This window comes from Anomaloglossus baeobatrachus, chromosome 9 (assembly GCF_048569485.1).
Source record: "Anomaloglossus baeobatrachus isolate aAnoBae1 chromosome 9, aAnoBae1.hap1, whole genome shotgun sequence".
Lineage (NCBI taxonomy): Eukaryota > Metazoa > Chordata > Amphibia > Anura > Aromobatidae > Anomaloglossus > Anomaloglossus baeobatrachus.
Genome location: NC_134361.1, coordinates 217,301,210 through 217,320,060, shown reverse-complemented (window position 1 = coordinate 217,320,060; position 18,851 = coordinate 217,301,210). Strand labels below are relative to the sequence as shown.

Below are 18,851 nucleotides of genomic sequence, written 5' to 3'. Positions count from 1 at the left end.
TACTGTGTGTGGGGGAATGTACTGTGGGGATATCATACTGTGTGTGTGGGGGGAATGTACTGTGGGGACATCATACTGTATGTGGGGGAATGTACTGTGGGGATATCATACTGTGTGTGTGGGGGGAATGTACTATGGGAACATCATACTGTGTGTGTGGGGGGAATGTACTATGGGAACATCATACTGTGTGTGGGGGAATATACTGTGGGGACATCATACTGTGTGTGGGGGGAATGTACTGTGGGAACATCATACTGTGAGGGGGGAATGTACTGTGGGGACATCATACTGTGTGCGGAGAATGCACTGTGGGGACATCATACTGTGTGGGGGGGCAATATACTGTGGGGACATTGTACTGTGTGTGGGGGGAATGTACTATGGGAACATCTTACTATGTGTGGGGGAATATACTGTGGGAACATCATACTGTGTGTGGGGGGAATGTACTGTGGGGACATCATACTGTGTGTGGGGCAATATACTGTGGGGACATTGTACTGTGTGTGGGGGGAATATACTATGGGAACATCTTACTATGTGTGGGGGAATATACTGTGGGGACATCATACAGTGTGTGGGGGGAATGTACTGTGGGGACATCATACTGTGTGTGGGGGAAATGTACTATGGGGGACATCATACTGTGTGTGCGGGAATGTACAGTGCCTTGCGAAAGTATTCGGCCTCTTTGAATTTTCAACCTTTTCCCACATTTCAGGCTTCAAACATAAAGAAAAAAATGTTAATGTTCTGTTGAAGAGTCAACAACAAGTGACACAATTGTGAAGATGAACGAAATTTATTGCTTATTTTACACTTTTATAAAACAATAAATAACTAAAAATTGGGGCGTGCAATATTATTCATCCCCTGTAAGTGAATACTTTGTAGCGCCCCCTTTTGCTGCGATTACAGCTGCAGTCTCTTGGGGGATGTGTCTATCAGTTTTGCACATGGAGAGGCTGAAATTCTCGCCCATTCTTCCTTTGTAAACAGCTGGAGCTGAGTGAGGTTGGATGGAGGCGTTTGTGAACAGCAGTTTTCAGCTCTTTCCACAGATTCTCGATTGGGTTCAGGTCTGGGCTGTGACTTGGCCATTCTAACACCTGGATACGGTTATTTTTGAACCATTCCATTGTAGATTTTGCTTTATGTTTGGGATCATTGTCTTGTTGGAGGACAAATCTCCGTCCCAGTCTCAGGTCTTTTGCAGACTTCAACAGGTTTTCTTCAAGAATGGTCCTGTATTTGGCTCCATCCATCTTCCCATCAATTTTAACCATCTTCTCTGTCCCTGCTGAAGAAAAGCAGACCCAAACCATGATGCTGCCCCCACCATGTTTGACAGTGGGGATGGTGTGTTCAGGGTGATGAGCTGTGTTGCTTTTACACCAAACATATTGTTTGGCATTGTGCCCAAATATTTTGGTTTCATCTGAGCAGAGCCCCTTCTTCCACATGTTTGGTGTCTCCAGGTGGCTTGTGGCAAACTTTAAACGACACTTTTTATGGATATCTTTGAGAAATGGCTTTCTTCTTGCCACTCTTCCATAAAGGCCAGATTTGTGCAGTGTACGACTGATTGTTGTGCTATGGACAGACTCTCCCACCTCAGCTGTAGATCTCTGCAGATCATCCAGAGGGATCATGGGCCTCTTGGCTGCATCTCTGATCAGTCTTCTCCTTGTGTGAGATGATAGTTTGGATGGAGGCCGGGTCTTGGTAGGTTTGCAGTGGTATGATCCTCCTTCCATTACAATATGATCGCTTGCACAGGGCTCCTTGGGATGTTTAAAGTTTTGGAAATCTTTTTGTAGCCAAATCCAGCTTTAAACTTCTCCACAACAGTATCACGGACCTGCCTGTTGTGTTCCTTGGTCTTCATGATGCTCTCTGCGCTTTACACAGACCCCTGAGCCTATCACAGAGCAGGGGCATTATACGGAGACTTATTACACACAGGGGCTTATATTTATCATCATCAGTCATTTAGGACAACATTGGATCATTCAGAGATCCTCAATCAACGTCTGGAGTGAGTTTGCTGCACTGAAAGTAAAGGGGATGAATAATATTGCACGCTCCAATTTTCAGTTATTTGTTTTTTACAAAAATTTAAAATAACCAATAAATATTGTTCACCTTCACAATTGTGTCCACTTGTTGTTGATTCTTCACCAGAACATTAATATTTTTTCACATCTCAGTAAGTGACACATCGCTGGAATCAGGGTCTGTGTCTCTACATTATGCTTCTTTGAGATGAGGGAGCAAAAACTTGGTGACAGATTCCCTTTAAACATTTAAGGTACTTGGTTAGCATTTTTTGATCAAAGTGTGTATAAGCCGTCTAACCACGTCAGGTGTATATATTGTTCCTACCACTTATGTTTCAAATATATATTTTGACTTCCTGCATTGTATTTCAAACATACAATGTATTTATAGGTATGAGATCGGGCACGTGTTTTATTATCTGATTCAATACAAGATGCTCATCAATTTATACTGACTAATGTATTCACTAGGGTAAACTTAGCTTTTCCTCGTAGTCACTGTGTACATACATTACATTACTGATCCGGAGTTACCTCCTGTATTATATATATACTCCAGAGCTGCACTCACGATTCTGCTGGTGCAGTCACTGTGTATATAGATTACATTACTGATCCGGAGTTACATCCTGTATTATACTCCAGAGCTGCACTCACTATTCTGCTGGTGCAGTCACTGTGTATATAGATTACATTACTGATCCGGAGTTACATCCTGTATTATACTCCAGAGCTGCACTCACTATTCTGCTGGTGCAGTCACTGTGTACATACATTACATTACTGATCCTGAGTTACCTCCTGTATTATATATATACTCCAGAGCTGCACTCACGATTCTGCTGGTGCAGTCACTGTGTATATAGATTACATTACTGATCCGGAGTTACATCCTGTATTATACTCCAGAGCTGCACTCACTATTCTGCTGGTGCAGTCACTGTGTACATACATTACTGATCTGGAGTTACATCCTGTATTATACTCCAGAGCTGCACTCACTATTCTGCTGGTGCAGTCACTGTGTACATACATTACATTACTGATCCTGAGTTATATCCTGTATTATACTCCAGAGCTGCACTCACTATTCTGCTGGTGCAGTCACTGTGTACATACATTACATTACTGATCCTGAGTTACCTCCTGTATTATACTCCAGAGCTGCACTCACTATTCTGCTGGTGCAGTCACTGTGTACATACATTACTGATTCTGAGTTACCTCCTGTATTATACTCCAGAGCTGCACTCACTATTCTGCTGGTGCAGTCACTGTGTACATACATTACTGATCCTGTGTTACCTCCTGTATTATATATATATATATATATATATATATATATATATATATATATATATATATATATATATATACCCCAGAGTTATGTGATCATTGCTGCTAATCCCTGCTGTTGTCGTACAGACCCTGCACTGCTTCATCTGAGCCAACATAGCAGGAGGGGTTGCAGTTAATTTTTCCTATATCTAATGATTGTACAGTGCCTTACTGAAAGATATAGCCTGATGTAGGGACAGGGAATCTGATTCCAGTGATGTCACCTACTGGGCTGCTGCTTTAGTTTTGATAATATGCTGATAAAACTGATTTAATCCCTAGAAAACCCGTAACCCTGCTGCCATGTAGCCTTCCGTATTCATGATCGCTATATAATCCGGCACCTGCCACTGATTGGCATCTTGCTGTGTACACTATGCATAGGCAGAAAGCTGCCAATCAGCAGCGTTATACTGGTCTCAGCATTCAGAGAACTGGTAGGTCTGCAGCAGGTAAAACTGAGCTTATCAAACCTACAGGAAGCAGTGAAGTGACACATCGCTGGAATCAGGGTCTCTGCCCCTACATTATGCCGCTCTCAGATCGGGGAGCAAAAACCTGGTGACAGATTCCCTTTAACCCTGCAGAATTATAAATACAGCTCCAGAGCATGTTCTGAACTGTAGCTTGATACGGTGTCCTGAAGATGAAAAATGTATCAATCACCACTAGAGGGCACTAGAATGTTTGGTAAAGAATGAAAAGGCTGTAGTGATTGGGAAAACTCATTGATGTCCCTTTCATTCAGATGTGGGCACAGTCTGCGCTGACACTGATGCCCCTCCGCCTGCAGGACGGATTCAATTTCTTTGGCCCTTGATTGGGGCTAATTATCCACCATTCGGACTATCCTGCGTTACAACCTTTCATCATTGTTCTCCGCCGTCCACGTCCAGGAAGCTTAGCTACAGTGCCATGGCTTGTAAACTTTTTGACTATGTCGTTTACCCATAATATTGCATAGGTGTCACACCGCTTGCAGTGTTTGATGGGCTCACACCGAGGTGAAACAACAGCATGATCAGATGTAGTGTGCACCCCCCAATAAAGGGGAAAACCACCCATCCTCCCCCAAAAGTGTTCTGTTTTGCAAGCTGCATGCAGGTGGAGATCCAAACTGCCCAATTAGTGACTTCCATTGTGGTTCAGGCCAAATTCTGTTCCCGAATCGAAAGTCTGGCTGAAACCACTGAACCAAACTTCCATAGGTCCACTCATCTCTAAATAAGGTCCCTATGTACAAGAATAAAACTACTATAATACTGCCCCTATGTACAAGAATATAACTATTATAATACTGCTCCTATGTACAAGAATAAAACTACTATAATACTGCTCCTATGTACAAGAATATTACTACTATAATACTGCTCCTATGTACAAGAATAAAACTACTATAATACTACCCCTATGTACAAGAATATAACTACTATAATACTGCCCCTATGTACAAGAATATAACTACTATAATACTGCCCCTATGTACAAGAATATAACTACTATAATACTGCTCCTATGTACAAGAATATAACTACTATAATACTGCCCCTATGTACAAGAATATTACTACTATAATACTGCTCCTATGTACAAGAATATAACTACTATAATACTGCTCCTATGTACAAGAATATTACTACTATAATACTGCTCCTATGTACAAGAATATAACTACTATAATACTGCCCATGTACAAGAATATAACTACTATAATACTGCTCCTATGTACAAGAATATTACTACTATAATACTGCTCCTATGTACAAGAATATAACTACTATAATACTGCTCCTATGTACAAGAATATAACTACTATAATACTGGCCCTATAAACAAGAATATAACTACTATAATACTTCTCCCTATGTACAAGAATATAACTACTATAATACTGCTCCTATGTACAAGAATATAACTACTATAATACTGCCCCCTGTGTACAAGAATATAACTACTATAATACTACTCCTATGTACAAGAATATAACTACTATAATACTGCTCCTATGTACAAGAATATAACTGCTATAATACTGCCCCTATGTACAAGAATATAACTATTATAATACTGCCCCTATGTACAAGAATATAACTACTATAATACTGCCCCTATGTACAATATAACTACTATAATACTGCCCCCTATGTACAAGAATATAACTACTATAATACTGCTCCTATGTACAAGAATATAACTACTATAATATTGCTCCTATATACAAGAATATAACTACTATAATACTTCTCCCTATGTACAAGAATATAACTACTATAATACTGCTCCTATGTACAAGAATATAACTACTATAATACTGCCCCCTGTGTACAAGAATATAACTACTATAATACTACTCCTATGTACAAGAATATAACTACTATAATACTGCTCCTATGTACAAGAATATAACTGCTATAATACTGCCCCTATGTACAAGAATATAACTACTATAATACTGCCCCTATGTACAAGAATATAACTACTATAATACTGCCCCTATGTACAATATAACTACTATAATACTGCCCCCTATGTACAAGAATATAACTACTATAATACTGCTCCTATGTACAAGAATATAACTACTATAATATTGCTCCTATATACAAGAATATAACTACTATAATACTGCCCCCTATGTACAAGAATATAACTGCTATAATACTGCCCCTATGTACAAGAATATAACTACTATAATACTGCTCCTATATACAAGAATATAACTACTATAATACTGCTCCTATGTACAAGAATATAACTGCTATAATACTTCCCCTATGTACAAGAATATAACTACTATAATACTGCCCCTATATACAAGAATATAACTACTATAATACTGCTCTCTATGTACATGAATATAACTACTATAATACTGCCCCTATGTACAATATAACTACTATAATACTGCCCCCTATATACAAGAATATAACTACTATAATACTGCTCCTATGTACAAGAATATAACTGCTATAATACTTCCCCTATGTACAAGAATATAACTACTATAATACTGCCCCTATATACAAGAATATAACTACTATAATACTGCTCTCTATGTACATGAATATAACTACTATAATACTGCCCCTATGTACAATATAACTACTATAATACTGCCCCCTATATACAAGAATATAACTACTATAATACTGCTTCTATGTACAAGAATATAACTACTATAATACTGCTCCTATGTACAAGAATATAACTACTATAATACTGCTCCCTATGTACAAGAATATAACTACTATAATACTGCCCCTATGTACAAGAATATTACTACTATAATACTGCCCCTATGTACAAGAATATTACTACTATAATACTGCCCCCTATGTACAAGAATATAACTACTATAATACTGCTCCTATGTACAAGAATATAACTACTATAATACTGCCCCCTATGTACAAGAATATAACTACTATAATACTGCCCCTATGTACAAGAATATAACTACTATAATACTGCTCCTATGTACAAGAATATAACTACTATAATACTGCTACTATGTACAAGAATATAACTACTATAATACTGCTACTATGTACAAGAATATAACTACTATAATACTGCTCCTATGTACAAGAATATAAGTACTATAATACTGCTCCCTATGTACAAGAATATAACTACTATAATACTGCCCCCTATGTACAAGAATATAACTACTATAATACTGCTCCTATGTACAAGAATATAACTACTATAATACTGCTTCTATGTACAAGAATATATCTACTATAATACTGCCCCCTATGTACAAGAATATAACTACTATAATACTGCCCCTATGTACAAGAATATAACTACTATAATACTGCCCCAATGTACAAGAATATAACTACTATAATACTGCCCCTATATACAAGAATATAACTGCTATAATACTGCCCCCTATGTACAAGAATATAACTGCTATAATACTGCTCCTATGTACAAGAATATAACTACTATAATACTGCCCCTATGTACAAGAATATAACTACTATAACACTGCTCCTATGTACAAGAATATAACTACTATAATACTGCCCCTATGTACAAGAATATAACTACTATAATACTGCCCCTATGTACAGGAATATAACTGCTATAATACTGCTCCTATGTACAAGAATATAACTACTATAACACTGCTCCTATGTACAAGAATATAACTACTATAATACTGCCCCTATGTACAAGAATATAACTACTATAATACTGCCCCTATGTACAGGAATATAACTGCTATAATACTGCCCCTATGTACAATATAACTACTATAATACTGCCCCTATGTACAGGAATATAACCGCTATACTGTTCCCTGTATACAAGTACAGTATATTAGTAGTTATTCTATAGTTGCTGTATTTCTCATACTGTATAATGCTTTTTAATCTAACCAGTAATTATTTTACCTTTTCAGTCCCCCATGAGTCCCTTACATCGCTGCAATGTGCCCCGGGGCTGGGTTATTACTGTGGAGCCGGCTGTTTCCTCAATTCCAGAACAAAGGTGATGAGCGGCTCGTTTCTTACAATGCAGGTCGGTTGATACTTTTTTCTGACCAGAATATCACAATTATCTCTAATATAATATTTTTAATTGTAACAGAAATTAAAGCCATAAAGTAACTTATTTTCAGCAAATTCTATTGAAATTGTGCCGCCGAGTGCTGCCGAGACCTGATAAGGAGCGCACCTTTTGTCAAACCTTTACAAGATGTGGAGCAACCCTTTGGATCTTGACATTAGGCAGCAATGATTCTAGTAATTACATTTCATTAGGGAATGTTTATTGTTGCTAATCTGTAATTTCTGCACAGCACTAAATGACAGGGTAAAGTGTAGCTGAGGCATCACGTGTATATATATATATATATATATATATATATATATATTTTATATATATATATATATATATATATATATAAATATATATATATATATATTACTGTATATATGTACAATTAACATCGGTATTTATAGCCACATATTCCTTCCAGTACACATCTCGCCCGGCCATGGAACATCGCAACATTTCACTGTAATACAATTAGAACTTAGTGTTTACAGATGACATATAATTGTGCACTTCAGAGGCCTGGTGTACGCGTCTGCAATGAGCGTCGTCCAGAAAGTTTCCATTCTCAAGGAACACTTACCCCTGGTTTAGAAAATTCATCTGTCACAAAGTTGTATGTTGTCTGCTTTATGGTGTTTAGTCTGTAACATTTAACTGTATGATTCATTAGAGAGTGATTTGTGTTATGAAAGGTTTCCTACATTGTTCTCTATATTGTACATGATTAGAATGCTCACCGTGCGCATCCTCTATACTGTACATAGTATGTGACAACGCTTATGTTTCTAAATTTCTCACTACAGTTCACTTTGTGTTTTACATGGTCTATTAGAATTCTGTCATTTAGTAATTATTAGAGTGCACGCTGAGTTGTATTGGGTTTATGCTCTGTCTAGTTCATGGTTAGGTAGAATGCTCTCTCGTTCATGGTTAGGTAGAATGCTCTGTCTCGTTTATGGTTAGGTAGAATGCTCTCTCGTTCATAGTTAGGTAGAATGCTCTGTCTCGTTCATGGTTAGGTAGAATGCTCTGTCTCGTTCATGGTTAGGGAGAATGCTCTGTCTCGTTCATGGCTAGGTAGAATGCTCTGTCTCGTTCATGGCTAGGTAGAAGGCTCTGTCTCGTTCATGATTAGGTAGAATGCTCTGTCTCGTTCATGGCTAGGTAGAATGCTCTCTCGTTCATGATTAGGTAGAATGCTCTGTCTCGTTCATGGCTGGGTAGAATGCTCTGTCTCGTTCATGGCTAGGTAGAATGCTCTGTCTCGTTCATGGTTAGGTAGAATGCTCTGTCTCGTTCATGATTAGGTAGAATGCTCTGTCTCGTTCATGGCTGGGTAGAATGCTCTGTCTCGTTCATGGCTGGGTAGAATGCTCTGTCTAGTTCATGGTTAGGTAGAATGCTCTGTCTCGTTCATGGTTAGGGAGAATGCTCTGTCTCGTTCATGGCTAGTTAGAATGCTCTATCTTATTCATAGTTAGACCATTCTACCTATCTTATTCATAGTTAGGTAGAATGCTCTGTCTCATTCATGATTAGGTAGAATGCTCTGTCTCGTTTATGGCTAGGTAGAATGCTCTGTCTCGTTCTTGGTTAGGTAGAATGCTCTGTCTCGTTCTTAGGTAGAATGCTCTGTCTCATTCTTAGGTAGAATGCTCTGTCTCGTTCTTGGTTAGGTAGAATGCTCTGTATCATTCATAGTTAGGTAGAATGCTCTGTATCATTCATAGTTAGGTAGAATGCTCTGTCTAATTCATAGTTAGGTAGAATGCTCTGTCTCGTTTATGGTTAGGTAGAATGCTCTGTCTCGTTCATGGCTAGGTAGAATGCTCTGTCTCGTTCATGGCTAGGTAGAATGCTCTGTCTCGTTCATGGTTAGGTAGAATGCTCTGTCTCGTTCATGGCTAGGTAGAATGCTCTGTCTCGTTCATGATTAGGTAGAATGCTCTGTCTCGTTCATGGCTAGGTAGAATGCTCTCTCGTTCATGATTAGGTAGAATGCTCTGTCTCGTTCATGGCTGGGTAGAATGCTCTGTCTCGTTCATGGCTGGGTAGAACGCTCTGTCTAGTTCATGGTTAGGTAGAATGCTCTGTCTCGTTCATGGTTAGGGAGAATGCTCTGTCTCGTTCATGGCTAGGTAGAATGCTCTATCTTATTCATAGTTAGACCATTCTACCTATCTTATTCATAGTTAGGTAGAATGCTCTGTCTCGTTCATGGCTAGGTAGAATGCTCTGTCTCGTTTATGGCTAGGTAGAATGCTCTGTCTCGTTCATGGCTAGGTAGAATGCTCTGTCTCGTTCATGGCTAGGTAGAATGCTCTGTCTCGTTCATGATTAGGTAGAATGCTCTGTCTCGTTCATGGCTAGGTAGAATGCTCTCTCGTTCATGATTAGGTAGAATGCTCTGTCTCGTTCATGGCTGGGTAGAATGCTCTGTCTCGTTCATGGCTAGGTAGAATGCTCTGTCTCGTTCATGGTTAGGTAGAATGCTCTGTCTCGTTCATGATTAGGTAGAATGCTCTGTCTCGTTCATGGCTGGGTAGAATGCTCTGTCTCGTTCATGGCTGGGTAGAATGCTCTGTCTAGTTCATGGTTAGGTAGAATGCTCTGTCTCGTTCATGGCTAGGTAGAATGCTCTATCTTATTCATAGTTAGACCATTCTACCTATCTTATTCATAGTTAGGTAGAATGCTCTGTCTCGTTCTTGGTTAGGTAGAATGCTCTGTCTCGTTCTTAGGTAGAATGCTCTGTCTCATTCTTAGGTAGAATGCTCTGTCTCGTTCTTGGTTAGGTAGAATGCTCTGTATCATTCATAGTTAGGTAGAATGCTCTGTATCATTCATAGTTAGGTAGAATGCTCTGTCTAATTCATAGTTAGGTAGAATGCTCTGTCTCGTTTATGGTTAGGTAGAATGCTCTGTCTCGTTCATGGCTGGGTAGAATGCTCTGTCTCGTTCATGGCTAGGTAGAATGCTCTGTCTCGTTCATGGTTAGGTAGAATGCTCTGTCTCGTTCATGGCTAGGTAGAATGCTCTGTCTCGTTCATGATTAGGTAAAATGCTCTGTCTCGTTCATGGCTAGGTAGAATGCTCTCTCGTTCATGATTAGGTAGAATGCTCTGTCTCGTTCATGGCTGGGTAGAATGCTCTGTCTCGTTCATGGCTGGGTAGAACGCTCTGTCTAGTTCATGGTTAGGTAGAATGCTCTGTCTCGTTCATGGTTAGGGAGAATGCTCTGTCTCGTTCATGGCTGGGTAGAATGCTCTGTCTCGTTCATGGCTGGGTAGAATGCTCTGTCTAGTTCATGGTTAGGTAGAATGCTCTGTCTCGTTCATGGTTAGGGAGAATGCTCTGTCTCGTTCATGGCTAGGTAGAATGCTCTATCTTATTCATAGTTAGACCATTCTACCTATCTTATTCATAGTTAGGTAGAATGCTCTGTCTCATTCATGATTAGGTAGAATGCTCTGTCTCGTTTATGGCTAGGTAGAATGCTCTCTCGTTCATGATTAGGTAGAATGCTCTGTCTCGTTCATGGCTGGGTAGAATGCTCTGTCTCGTTCATGGCTGGGTAGAACGCTCTGTCTAGTTCATGGTTAGGTAGAATGCTCTGTTTCGTTCATGGTTAGGGAGAATGCTCTGTCTCGTTCATGGCTGGGTAGAATGCTCTGTCTCGTTCATGGCTGGGTAGAATGCTCTGTCTAGTTCATGGTTAGGTAGAATGCTCTGTCTAGTTCATGGTTAGGTAGAATGCTCTGTCTCGTTCATGGTTAGGGAGAATGCTCTGTCTCGTTCATGGCTAGGTAGAATGCTCTATCTTATTCATAGTTAGACCATTCTACCTATCTTATTCATAGTTAGGTAGAATGCTCTGTCTCATTCATGATTAGGTAGAATGCTCTGTCTCGTTTATGGCTAGGTAGAATGCTCTGTCTCGTTCATGGCTAGGTAGAATGCTCTGTCTCGTTCATGGCTAGGTAGAATGCTCTGTCTCGTTCATGATTAGGTAGAATGCTCTGTCTCGTTCATGGCTGGGTAGAATGCTCTGTCTCGTTCATGGCTGGGTAGAATGCTCTGTCTAGTTCATGGTTAGGTAGAATGCTCTGTCTCGTTCATGGTTAGGGAGAATGCTCTGTCTCGTTCATGGCTAGGTAGAATGCTCTATCTTATTCATAGTTAGACCATTCTACCTATCTTATTCATAGTTAGGTAGAATGCTCTGTCTCATTCATGATTAGGTAGAATGCTCTGTCTCGTTCTTAGGTAGAATGCTCTGTCTCATTCTTAGGTAGAATGCTCTGTCTCGTTCTTGGTTAGGTAGAATGCTCTGTATCATTCATAGTTAGGTAGAATGCTCTGTATCATTCATAGTTAGGTAGAATGCTCTGTCTAATTCATAGTTAGGTAGAATGCTCTGTCTCGTTTATGGTTAGGTAGAATGCTCTGTCTCGTTCATGGCTGGGTAGAATGCTCTGTCTCGTTCATGGCTAGGTAGAATGCTCTGTCTCGTTCATGGTTAGGTAGAATGCTCTGTCTCGTTCATGGCTAGGTAGAATGCTCTGTCTCGTTCATGATTAGGTAAAATGCTCTGTCTCGTTCATGGCTAGGTAGAATGCTCTCTCGTTCATGATTAGGTAGAATGCTCTGTCTCGTTCATGGCTGGGTAGAATGCTCTGTCTCGTTCATGGCTGGGTAGAACGCTCTGTCTAGTTCATGGTTAGGTAGAATGCTCTGTCTCGTTCATGGTTAGGGAGAATGCTCTGTCTCGTTCATGGCTGGGTAGAATGCTCTGTCTCGTTCATGGCTGGGTAGAATGCTCTGTCTAGTTCATGGTTAGGTAGAATGCTCTGTCTCGTTCATGGCTAGGTAGAATGCTCTATCTTATTCATAGTTAGACCATTCTACCTATCTTATTCATAGTTAGGTAGAATGCTCTGTCTCATTCATGATTAGGTAGAATGCTCTGTCTCGTTTATGGCTAGGTAGAATGCTCTGTCTCGTTCTTGGTTAGGTAGAATGCTCTGTCTCGTTCTTGGTTAGGTAGAATGCTGTGTCTCGTTCTTAGGTAGAATGCTCTGTCTCGTTCTTAGGTAGAATGCTCTGTCTCGTTCTTGGTTAGGTAGAATGCTCTGTCTCGTTCTTAGGTAGAATGCTCTGTCTCGTTCTTAGGTAGAATGCTCTGTCTCGTTCTTAGGTAGAATGCTCTGTCTCGTTCTTGGTTAGGTAGAATGCTCTGTATCATTCATTGTTAGGTAGAATGCGCTGTCTAATTCATAGTTAGGTAGAATGCTCTGTCTAATTCATAGTTAGGTAGAATGCTCTGTCTCGTTTATGGTTAGGTAGAATGCTCTGTCTCGTTCTTGGTTAGGTAGAATGCTCTGTCTCGTTCATGGTTAGGGAGAATGCTCTGTCTCGTTCATGGTTAGGGAGAATGCTCTGTCTTGTTCATGGCTAGGTAGAATGCTCTGTCTCGTTCATGGCTAGGTAGAATGCTCTGTCTCGTTCATGGTTAGGTAGAATGCTCTGTCTCGTTCATGGCTAGGTAGAATGCTCTGTCTCGTTCATGGCTAGGTAGAATGCTCTGTCTCGTTCATGGCTAGGTAGAATGCTCTGTCTCGTTCATGGTTAGGTAGAATGCTCTGTCTCGTTCATGGCTGGGTAGAATGCTCTGTCTCGTTCATGGCTGGGTAGAATGCTCTGTCTAGTTCATGGTTAGGTAGAATGCTCTGTCTCGTTCATGGTTAGGGAGAATGCTCTGTCTCGTTCATGGCTAGGTAGAATGCTCTATCTTATTCATAGTTAGACCATTCTACCTATCTTATTCATAGTTAGGTAGAATGCTCTGTCTCATTCATGATTAGGTAGAATGCTCTGTCTCGTTCATGGCTAGGTAGAATGCTCTATCTTATTCATAGTTAGACCATTCTACCTATCTTATTCATAGTTAGGTAGAATGCTCTGTCTCATTCATGATTAGGTAGAATGCTCTGTCTCGTTTATGGCTAGGTAGAATGCTCTGTCTCGTTCTTGGTTAGGTAGAATGCTCTGTCTCGTTCTTGGTTAGGTAGAATGCTCTGTCTCGTTCTTGGTTAGGTAGAACTCTCTGTCTCGTTCTTGGTTAGGTAGAATGCTCTGTATCATTCATAGTTAGGTAGAATGCTCTGTCTAATTCATAGTTAGGTAGAATGCTCTGTCTCGTTCTTGGTTAGGTAGAATGCTCTGTCTCGTTCTTGGTTAGGTAGAATGCTCTGTCTTGTTCTTGGTTAGGTAGAACGCTCTGTCTCGTTCTTGGTTAGGTAGAACGCTCTGTCTCTTTCTTGGTTAGGGAGAATGCTCTGTCTCGTTCTTGGTTAGGTAGAATGCTCTGTCTCGTTCTTGGTTAGGTAGAATGCTCTGTCTCGTTCTTGGTTAGGGAGAATGCTCTGTCTCGTTCTTGGTTAGGGAGAATGCTCTGTCTCGTTCTTGGTTAGGTAGAATGCTCTGTCTCGTTCTTGGTTAGGTAGAGTGCTCTGTATCATTCATAGGTAGAATGCTCTGTCTCGTTCTTGGTTAGGTAGAGTGCTCTGTCTTATTCATAGAACGCTTTGTCTCGTTCTTGGTTAGGTAGAGTGCTCTGTCTTATTCATAGGTAGAATGCTCTGTCTCGTTCTTGGTTAGGTAGAATGCTCTGTCTCGTTCTTGGTTAGGTAGAATGCTCTGTCTCGTTTATGGTTAGGTAGAATGCTCTGTCTCGTTCTTGGTTAGGTAGAATGCTCTGTCTCGTTTATGGTTAGGTAGAATGCTCTGTCTTATTCATAGTTAGGTAGAGTGCTCTGTCTTATTCATAGGTAGAATGCTCTGTCTCGTTCTTGGTTAGGTAGAGTGCTCTGTCTTATTCATAGGTAGAATGCTCTGTCTCGTTTATGGTATGTATCATTCATAGTTAGGTAGAATGCTCTGTATCATTCATAGTTAGGTAGAGTGCTCTGTCTTATTTATAGTTAGGTAGAGTGCTCTGTCTTATTCATAGGTAGAACGCTCATGTGTTTTTATACCATTGTAGGCTTTTTTTTATAAGAACATTATTCAGAGTTCCTAATTAGAGTGCTCTGCTGATCCCATCCTGTTATTTATGTGATTTCCAGTGGTGACACTCGATTTCTGCTCCCTCCGCTGGTGTTCGGTGGATCCATACTTGCAGAATAGACTGTTGTCATGTTCCATCCACTTCACCTCTGCGTTTGGCGTCCCATTGATGATGAATACAGCGATACATAACATAGGATACATTCGCTTCTCCGCACAAAGCCGGCATTCATCTCACAGTAGCCAAACAAAGTCCGCCATTGTCCGGCTCCTCCAGCATAGACAGGGCTTACACATAACATGCAGGTTCTCCATTGTGACCGCCAGACAATCCCCAACCTGTCACGCTCTCCTTGGACCTGTCATTGTACAGTAAATACCTGCAGTGAATGGCTCCATAGTCTGAGCGGCCCCTCCTGTGACAATGCCGGCCTGTTCTGTAATGGATCCTGCTCGGCCGATGCTTTGCATTTCTAGCTCTTGGGATTTATATGGCTGTTTTATCCCACTGCGTACATTATAGGCATATCCTATACAAGCCTGGAGAGAAGAGATGGACCTGTGAAGGGTGAATAAAGCGCACTTTTTTTTCCCCACCAATAAAATACAGTTTGTTAAAACTGGAAAACCCCTTTAATCTCCTAGTTTTGCAAATACCTTGCATTACAAAAAAAAAGTATGTCAAAAGCAGCAGAATTTTGAATGCAGCTCCGAATGTGACTACATTACCAATGCTGCAACACTTGCATTTTGCATTGTGGGAGATGTATTGTTTACATATCAATCCATGCAGCAGTTTTCGGGAGCGACTTCTCGGACGTTCTTTGCTTCACCCTCTTAAGTGTTCAGGTCTTTGTTAATGAAGCGTCTGGTGGTAATGACCTTCGCTTCCTATCACTGATGCGTGTCCATTACATGGGACCCGGTATTGCTGCCAGGAGAGTTTCCAGAGTGGATTGTGGGTAGAGACCTCGGAGAGCGGGTACTTATGGGTAATAATTAACCCTGATTATGGTCATGAGTGTTTAGGTGGTTACCGTTCACCCAGCGCCAGTCACGGAGAGTCATCAGCAGGTTAATCAGCCGAATCTTCTCATCAACGCATGTGTCCATATTGCAAAAAATAAATAAAAAACTAATAGGGAAGATCAAAGGATTCTGACAGCCACCACCAGGGGGAGCTCCCTGTATAAAGAGATACATGATAAGATCCTGTCTGCAGCCACCACCAGGGGGAGCCTGAGCAATGTCTTATGGGTGCAGAGAGCTCCCCCTAGTGGTGGCTGCAGACAGGATCTTATCCTGTATCTCTGTATACAGGGAGCTCCCCCTAGTGTGGCTGCAGACAGGATCTTATCATGTATCTCTGTATACAGGGAGCTCCCCCTAGTGGTGGCTGCAGACAGGATATTATCCTGTATCTCTGTATACAGGGAGCTCCCCCTAGTGGTGGCTGCAGACAGGATCTTATCATGTATCTCTGTATACAGGGAGCTCCCCTAGTGGTGGCTGCAGACAGGATCTTATCATGTATCTCTGTATACAGGGAGCTCCCCCTAGTGGTGGCTGCAGACAGGATGTTATCATGTATCAGTGTATACAGGGAGCTCCCCCTAGTGGTGGCTACAGGCAGGATCTTATCATGTATCTCTGTATACAGGGAGCTCCCCCTAGTGGTGGCTGCAGACAGGATCTTATCATGTATCTCTGTATACAGGGAGCTCCCCCTAGTGGTGGCTGCAGACAGGATCTTATCATGTATCTCTGTAATACAGGGAGCTCCCCCTAGTGGTGGCTGCAGACAGGATCTTATCATGTATCTCTGTATACAGGGAGCTCCCCCTAGTGGTGGCTGCAGACAGAATCTTATCATGTATCTGTATACAGGGAGCTCCCCCTAGTGGCGGCTGCACACAGGCAGGATGTTATCAGCAGTGATCATTATTAATCATTGATCTTCCAATCACAAGAAAACCCTGTCCCTGCGACCTCTGCCCTGGACTTTGCCCCCGCAGTAACATTTTATGATCTGTTATCTGAACTTCCTCTAAGGGAGAAGATTCTGCGCTGATTTACCCGACTGTAAAAGTGACAACGATGAGCGATCAGCGGCCTCTCCCCATACCTGCTGTGTGCTCCTGGTGACAGGATGCCACCGGTGATCTGAGATGTGTAGGGGCCGGCAGATTATATGGCAAAATCGGCAAAGTACAAATCCGGGATTACACACGATGGGCTGCAATTTACCCAGATTTATTATCCTCTGGAAGATCGGAGGAGTCAGGTGGGGAGTGGTGGATATTATCCTCCCCGATAGATAGAAAGAAACTGAGAGAATAGAGGACTCAGGGTAAAAGGACAGTGATGGCCATAGGTGGGACAGAAAAATGAAATCCTGCCACTAGGGGCACGGGCAGGGGCAAACAGACAGACAAAGGGGCCCTGAGCCTCATACACAAGACCTCAATACACAGCTATGTGTCTGCTGTCTGACGTGGAGGTGGATGCGGCCCCTCAGCTCTGGGCCTCAGTGAGACTGCACCAATGGCGTCTGATGCGGGGTACAGAACAAAGACACTCGGGGTACGGGATAATGACATTCAGGGTAAAGCATGACGCTGACACTGGGGGTACAGGATAATGACGCTGACACTGGGGATACAGGATAATGACACTGACACTGGGGGTGCAGGATAATGACACGGGGGTACAGGATAATGACACGGGGGTACAGGATAATGACACGGGGGTACAGGATAATGACACGGGGGTACAGGATAATGACGCTCGGGGTACAGGATAATTGCGCTGTCTGTCTGGTTTCGGTGCGGTGCGGGGGCTGTGCCGTTATTGCTCTTTGCTGAGTGACTTTCTTCTCGGGATTATTGGAGGTTTTGTTTCTAGGGCGACAGCTTCAACACTTTGTAATTATCTTCAGGGTTTTTCGTTACTCTGGAATGATGTGACCTTCGCCCCTTGTGGCTTTTTGCTCTCTTCTCAGTGTCCTGGCGTTGGACAGTTGAGGTGACGGCTCCAGGGGTTTCTTCAGGACCTTCTATAGATCTGCCGAGGTCGACCTGAGTCTTCTCTGGGCCACTATTCGCACCAGTGTGTTTGGAGACGGATCGGCCGCTCTGGACATTGTACTGATCAGTTGCCCGATGTCCTCGTATGACCCGTCCTTATCGTGCCGATCCCCAGCGGTGGGAAGACCCTGCCCATGACGGGGGGCTGTTTGTAGATCTATTCCAGTAGAGACGCTCCTTCTATTTACACCTCGTCTTCTCCGGTGGAGCCAGGCCCAGGACAATATGAGATAACCAACTGGTCGGCAGCGTCTTTCATAGAAGGAACGATATGTTCTTGCTCACAGTAGGACACATAATAGTTGCGGTGACCGCTTGGCCACGTTCCCAACATTTTTCACGTACAATAGTCCCTTTATTGTTTTTGACAGCGACAGGCAAATATGCGAATCCTTGCTTCATTCAACATGCTTGAGTCCTAGGAATTTGCTATACGCTCCCTTAAAGGTACAGTCTCAGTGTCCCCATGAAGGGAACCACTCACGAAGACCAGCTCTTGCTTTGGCACAACCGTCCCATTCATGTATTCCATGGTCGATCGACCATTCATTGCCACAGCGAGAGATACATACAACAGGCTGGAAATTCCCCCGCGTCCGGTTGCAGATTTTACATTGGTGCACAGGAGCTTCATGTTACATCTCCGCTCATCCATGCACCATTAGGTGTCACCACCTCCTCCCTACAGGGGTAGCAAAGTGGATATGTTCAGGATTCGGGTGCC

At 41.8% G+C, this 18,851-nt stretch overlaps 1 protein-coding gene across 1 annotated transcript in view; it reads left to right on the top strand.

Moving 5' to 3' along the window:
* Positions 1 to 18,851, top strand: part of RNF208 (ring finger protein 208) — a 158,504-nt gene that overhangs the window by 44,405 nt on the left and 95,248 nt on the right. The window contains exon 3 of the mRNA XM_075324509.1: positions 7,816 to 7,934. The gene's annotated coding sequence lies outside the window, so the exon portion shown is untranslated. The remainder of the gene's footprint in view (positions 1 to 7,815; positions 7,935 to 18,851) is intronic.